Genomic DNA, 7,500 nt, shown 5'->3' with positions numbered 1-7,500 from the left:
AATTTAGCTGCTTTTCTCTTGTGCTACAGTCAATTAAAAAAAGGTCACCAATTTTAATATGATTATGCATCTTCTTAAAACACTTGTTCAAGGATCAAAGAGGGCAAACTACAAAGACTAACTGGTAACTCCTGTTTGAAAAACAACTATTAAAGAAAGATTTAAAAGAGATTTTCACTGTCTGTAGAATCAATTTCTTGATACAAAGACATGACTCAATGGATCCAAAGTTCACTCAGCTCTTCAGAAGTACTGCTTAACCAACAATGAAATGGAAATAGAAAAATATATCTGATTGCACTAAGGATGCAAGCATTAATTTTCTTTTTAAATGAAAATCAAATCAAACTCATGGACCAAACTGAAATCAATGGGATTGCAACAAGTTTAAAGTTAGGGCAGAATCTGTGAATCTGTGACTCAGTGAAGACAAACTTTAAATTTAAAGTGAGGGCAGAATCTGTGAATCAGTGAAGACAAACTTTAATAGTTTCAGCTATCTATTAACTAGCATTGTTTAATTAACAAAATTTACCTAGTTTAAAATGTAGTTTGAATGGGTAAAAACCAATTCTTTGGCTGAATAACCATACTAACAAACAACACAGGGCCCGATACTGGTGACTGCTCAAGTTGGTCTGTCTGCCTAATCAGCCAAAAAGGCAACAGAACTGGCCCCCTGAAGATTCACTCTGAATGGATGAATCCCCAAGTAGTGTAGTGTCATCATGGCAGTTCCTTTGCTACCCTTTCTCACTACCCTGTTATGGGAAGGAGACTGGAAGGCCTGACTAGGAGAAAGGGGAGTCCCTACGCTTCAGCTTCACCAGTCTCTCCTGGGGTCATTGGCATAATTCAGAGAATCCTTGAGGCTTCTCTAATATATGACTGGGACTGTCCTAGACCCTGATTAACCCCATTATTGGAGAGTTGTAAAGCTGGCTTAAAGCTACCCTTGCCCTGTCCCCCAATTGTGAGCCATGCTGAGCACAGTAGGGATTCAGCCTGAGATAAGGACCAAAATCTCATATATGTTGCATTTATACATTTGTGGTCAGGACTGTGTGACTACAGTGTCTGTGTTTGGCCCATAGAAGTTATAGATGATAAGAGAGAGTGTTGTCAATTATTGTCCTTCACTCATACATTTTGTAAGAAAGTACTGAAATTTCCATCACAAGTTGTTGTTGGCTTGCAGGAAAGGACTGCAAAACACCAGTAACAGAAGAATATGATCACTTTCCCCTCCCATGCCCATCTGCATCTGACTTAGGAGGTTGTGACATTTCTTCTCAGATGTAAACTTTGCCACAGTCATCCGTTGATTTTGTCACCACCAGACAGGTTTGCCTTTGAAGACTACTCCAACACGCGTAGAGCAGAATGAGAAAGCTCATTAACTCAGCAGAGATTTTTATGCTACACTTTGTTATCACACCCAGGCTTTGTAGATTGCACTGCCTACCAATTTATTTCTGGGTATTTGTTTTTCCATGCTGCTGAATGAGTGGATTTGATCTATATAGACTGGCTTGGTTTGGGTCATGGCTAGCATAACTACCTCTCTTTTACGTATCATCTCAACAGTTGAAATCAACTAAAACATTCTTGCTCACAGTAACTAGAGTTGCGTGGTGGAAAGGTAGGGTGTTCTCAGTGGGTGGCCTTTGACTCTGGATTCAGCTTCTCCCCCAGTGTTCTGACAAAGCTCAGTTTATTGACCTTCTGAGAACGATGAAAGGTTCATCTATTCGTTCAGACTTTTGATTGAGCGGGTGGCTTTAATGGGTGAATGAGATTCCTTTTCAGGAGATAAAGAGATTTTTTTCATTGACTTTTTAGCAAGTTTGCTCTTTGTTAGCTAATATTTTATATTGAATGTACATGAGCTCACATTGCTAAAAATTGGTGCAATTTAAAACCCACTGAAAAATAAAGTACGTTCTTCAAAATCTGTCAACAACTATCTTATTAGGAAGCATGCAAAGCCATGGAAGCCAGACTGCACACTTCGCTAGTTATTCACAGAAATATCTTGTTGTCCAGGTAGCCTGGAAACCAACTGAATGGAAGTTAGGATCTTATTTTTTTATTCCATTATTCTGTATGATAATTGCTATATTTACTTCTTCTCTACCTTAGACACTAACATACAGTGGTGCCCTGGGTTAATTACAACGTGGGGAAAAAAAGGTTGATATGGGATGTACATCTCAAAAATTGGAGCTTATACAGTTTGGATAGCATTGAAGTCAAACTTACTATTTTTACTGAATAAGACCTATGGGTAACAAGAGACAACATGACACTGGTAACAATATTTGTAACTGTTTCTAATGACATTAAGTAATTACTACAGTTTATATAAGGTAGTTTTCAGCAACTCTGCAAATAATTCATGCAATTACTGTAAAAAGTAATCATCCATTAATATGATGATCACAGATCAAATCAAAAAGTAATGGAGTCAGTTCGGAGAGGGAGAAAAATGATACATTAAACACTCTTAAAATATTTCCCTTTCCCTTGCAGCATTAACTCTCTGTCAGTGAAATCATTCCTCATTTTTATTGTTTTTTTAAAGATAAAAACATATTTTTAAAAAAATTGAATGAAAATGTCTTCTCCATTCTCAGCAGCAAGGAAATTTGATTGGAGCAGCAGGTGGATGGCCTTTCTTTGGTCCTGAGGGGAGAATATAAGACTGGCTGTGCTGGGACATTTTCTCCTTCCTGTTGTCCCTCCCCCATTCCAAGCGCAAGAAAACTTGCCTGTGAAGGGGAGAGCTTTCTCTAACTCCTTGTGCCACTCATTGGCCTAATCAGTGGGGTGGAGGGAGAGATCGAGTGAACCAACTGGCTTTTGTGTGCCACCCTGTTTAACACTTTCCTGAGCATCCACTGGTCACCTTCCTGCCCCACACTCCCTGCTCTATAGCTAAGGTGTGGTTTGAGCTGCATTTCCAGTAAGTTTTGGGTCTGCCAATATTGCTTGGGTTTTGGGGAACCCAAATATCTGGCTCTGGTGTATTTAGCAAGGTGTCCTTGAGCTTCTTTGTTTCATTTGCCTTTTCCCAGCACCGTTTATGTTAAAAGGAGAAAGGACAGGAATGTAAAAGTAAGGAAGTTAATAGAGCATGAGGTCACTTAATACTGTACTGGACCCAAAAGAATGCTTGGTATTTGAGGAGAGTTTAGATAAGTCTCTTTCTTCACCTTCCTCCACTCTCCTTTTTATATATTTAGTTCTTAGTGATTTTAAAATCTATCCCTGTGACTGTGCTTAATTCTCCTACATAGCTTGATCAGCAGTAAGTTTACACATATATATAATTGATATTAAATTCTTCTGCATTTAACTAGCATCAGTGTAGCATGATATAGAAGTTTCTCATTGTGAGACACAGTTTATTAGGCATTCAGTAGTGGAAAGATTGTATCTTGTTACAAGGTTAACGCTAAAATTACACCTTCTTTCTAACAGCTTATTTGTTGCACCTGAACATCTAGAAAATGTTATACATGTTCTGGTTATGACACAGTAGAAGTTATACTTCAACATAAGTGCTATTTTTCAGGGGCAAGCATCACAGCATTTTGAATCTGCTGCCCCCTCACAGTTAAATTTAGGAAGTTGTTCTATTTCGGCTTAGTGAACGCAAAACCTATGTTTGGTTTATGCAATTGTCATTGACAATCTGTATTTTAAAAGGATATTTTCTGATCTTTTTGAGTTATAAACAAGAATCTCCTTGCGTCTTTCAGATCTGCTAGTCGTTCATTCAGTTTATCACATCTTTCAAATGTGATCCATATAGAAGAGTTTGTATTATCCAAACGGAAACAAACATCTTTATATTGATAAATTAGGGATTTAAGTGCAGAACTATTCACCAGCCCCATATTCAAACACTGCATGTGAATTGTGGCTTCTTAGACATCAGAATTACAGAGGGGCCCAATAATCTTTGGAAGGATTTTGTGGATGTGTAAGACATCTGGAATTTCAAATATAGTAATTGAGGATTCCCTTCTGTATAAGGGGTAGAGTCCTTCCTGTATCATAGATAGTGAGTCATTTGAAGTACAAAATGTCTTTCTACTGAATTCCACATATACTCCTTCTCTTCCAGTAAGTTTTAGTGCTGAGAGTTTTACTCTGCACCACCACAGAAAATATATGACATGGAACTTCGTTAAGTGCGGACATCTTTATTTTCGTAAGAAACACAATTCCATATTCACTAACTCTAAGCCAGGGGCAGGAAGAACTCCCAGGTTGAAGGTAATAGTATGAGGATGTTTTATATGGGTGACTGCTATGTGGGCCTGTCTCATCTGACTGACAATTGATTATTTTTGATTTCATTACTCAAGTTAGACTGTAGTTTAGGCATATCCTTGTCTAAGGAGCGATATGTAGCTGCACTGTCTCAGGAGAAGCCCAGGGAAAGAACCTGGATTGAGAGTCACAATTCCTAATCTTCTTCACTCTTTGCTCCAAAGAGGGAAATAATCTGCTACAGCCCTTTACAAGATGCAGAGTCCTTCTTTCCATCCTTTCTAGCTTCTACTCTGCTGACCAACAGATTGGAGGTGTGCACAGAGTTAAGGCTCTGCTTATTCTCTGACCCTTTGTGCCTACCTTAATCTAGCCCCATATTTATTTTTAAACCACAGTTTCCTTGTTTTCTTTATTAAAATATATTTCTGCATTTCCTTTCTCCATCCCTTTTCTGCCCTGCACCCTATAAAATGGATAGCAGAGCTAAAAGAGAAAAGAGGAGTCCTTGACCAGTATCTGTTCTGATTCAAAAGCACAGAACAGATGCAAACCAAAGAAGTTTACTTAATTTAGATGATAAAATTACGGAAATATTTTAAATGCAGACATTTCCCCCTAATATTTTAACTCTTTAGTAGCTTTTTTCATTGTTAGTTCAGTTACAGCTAATCCTTCTAGGAAGGCATACTCAGGGTGAATTAGGAATTAAGGCACAATTTAATAGTTCTGCTAATACAACTATTAAAAGAAAAACATTAAGGAGAGAATTATTTTATATTTATTTTTCTATTAGAAATGTGTGAATGACTGTTGTGTTAAGACTGTTGTCAGGAATGGTCTAGATAATACTTAGTCCTGTCATGAGTGCAAGGGACTGGACTAGATTACCTCTTGAGGTCCCTTCCAGTCCTATGACTCTATATATGACTATCAATGTAATTGGGTACGAGTTCTTAGAGAAATCTAGGGGGATCACTCAATGTTAGGGAAAACCCGAGGAATTCCTCTTGCAACACATGGCATAAGAGAGGAATGCAGAAAGTAAAGCTGTTCAGAGAGACATTTCACTTCAAGTACTCCCACCCCCCCAATCTCATGGTGCTTTACTGAAAAGGAAATTAGTATTGCCAAGCTGAAACATTCAAAAATCATAAGTCAAGATCATCAAAATCATGAGATTTAATATAATAGTAAATTTGGGGTTATTTTTGTTTCTGTTTTTGAGCCTTTACAGAGTGCTTGGGTCACATTTTCAAGCATCTATCTGTAACCATACAGGCTAGACATTTACTTTTTTAAAAAAATGAAAGCTGAGATTCTCATGTAATTAAGGTTTAATTAGGAAATGCCTGTTGGTTGAACCCGAAACTTCTTACAAAAGTGAGTTGTGTTTGACAAAGTTTTGCCAAATCTCAGGCAGGGTTCTGATGGAACCCTGTCAGTTTGCCTGGTGGAATGCTGTGCAGCCCCACCATATGGTCTGCTTCAGAGCCAGGGACCTCAGGCTTGTGGGGTCTACAGCTCTGGGGAAGCCCCCCCACACTAGAATTTCCAGACTCCCTGCTGTGGAGCTGGGAGACCGAAAGCCCCTGGGAGACCTGCGTGGAGACTCTAGGTCTTCCAGACTCCCAGTTTCTTGGCAGGAAGCCCAGAAGCCTTGGGAGCCCCAGTTCTTCTGGGCTGCTCCAGTCCCTTGCCTGGGAGCACTTTCTCTCTGGTCCTGTTCCTTCTCTCCACAAGCCTCTGCTCTTCGTAACTTCCTCTCTCCTCAGGACCTTCTTCTGTTCTGGGGCCCCCTGACTGAGCACTAACAAGCCTTTATTATGCTATTATGTTCAGGTGCTCCTTACCTAATTAACTGCTACCCAACTGCTTAGACAATTAACTATCAACAGGTGGATCTGGGTTGGTTCATTCTCCTTAGCAGAGCTGTCACAGGTAGGCTGGATCTCAAGTAGACCTCCTCAAGGCCAGCACTCAGTGACATGGAGTTTTAAGTTAAATGCCAAATGGCCAAAACACAAGATTCATAACAAAACTGTGACAGCTGGCAATGCTGGGACACTATATTTAAGTTGTCACTTATCCCACATTGTTCCATCCCCATTTTGTCTGTATGAAGTACACTCCCCCTGTGCTCATCTAACTTCCAAGTCTCAAGTCTTACAATCTGTACCTCATGAATGAACCCTTATGTCCACATAGAGTCTCATATAAATCAAGCAAATTCTACTTGGACACAGCCCACACAGAACTTATTGAAGGATAGGGGTCCTAAAGAGCAGATATTATATAATTTGCATGAAAGAGACCTATAACTTATCTCTGTTCTGTAATGTAAGCAAAAACTAAAGTTATGCACCACATAGGTGATGGCAGAATAGAGTTCTTAACATGTGAAATCTTTGGCCTTCCCACAGTATTTATTCCTAAGTAAATTTACCTTTCATAAATCTGAGTCCCCCCTTTCTCTTAAAATGCCTAAATACTGAATCATTAATGTATTAGTGACAGTGGCGGAGATTTTCCATTAACATTTTGCACTCAGAAATCTTGGTCCCAATGACAAAATCTTAAAGAGAGTTTTCCAAAACCATTCCCTTCTATTCTCTTAAGTTAAGGATCCTCACACCTCCTTGTCAACTGTCTAAATGGGCCATCCTGATTATCACTACAAAAGTTTTTTTCTCCTGCTGATAATAGCTCATCTTAACTAATTAGCCTCTCACAGTTTGTATGAAGAAAAGGAGTACTCGTGGCACCTTAGAGGCTAACCAATTTATTTGAGCATAAGCTTTCGTGAGCTACAGCTCACTTCAGCATCCGATGAAGTGAGCGTGAGCTGTAGGTCACGAAAGCTTACGCTCAAATAAATTGGTCAGTCTCTAAGGTGCCACAAGTACTCCTTTTCTTTTTGCGAATACAGACTAACATGGCTGTTACTCTGAAACAGTTTGTATGGTAACTTCCAACTTATCTGTATGTATATATATATATCTTATTATATGTTCCATTCTATGCATCCGATGAAGTGGGCTGTAGCCCGCGAAAACTTATGCTCTAATACATTTGTTCGTCTCTAAGGTGCCACAAGTACTCCTGTTCTTTTTGTGGACACAGACTAACACGGCTGCTACTCTGAAACATTCCCTTCTTGTAATTATATGCGAGTCACAATTCTCCATTAGTGACATCACAATTTACTGACATGAAAAT

The 7,500-nt window shown here is 39.0% G+C and overlaps 1 protein-coding gene across 10 annotated transcripts in view; it reads right to left on the bottom strand.

The window, feature by feature from the left end:
* FOXP2 (forkhead box P2) overlaps positions 1-7,500 on the bottom strand; it is a gene marked incomplete at its 3' end in the record, with an annotated part of 555,064 nt that overhangs the window by 59,075 nt on the left and 488,489 nt on the right. The gene's annotated exons all lie outside the window — the stretch shown is intronic.

This window comes from Lepidochelys olivacea, assembly GCF_965140295.1.
Source record: "Lepidochelys olivacea isolate rLepOli2 genome assembly, chromosome: 1".
Classification (NCBI taxonomy): Eukaryota; Metazoa; Chordata; order Testudines; family Cheloniidae; genus Lepidochelys; species Lepidochelys olivacea.
The sequence above is the reverse complement of the archived record's forward strand: the minus strand, read 5'-3'. Positions and strand labels throughout refer to the sequence as shown.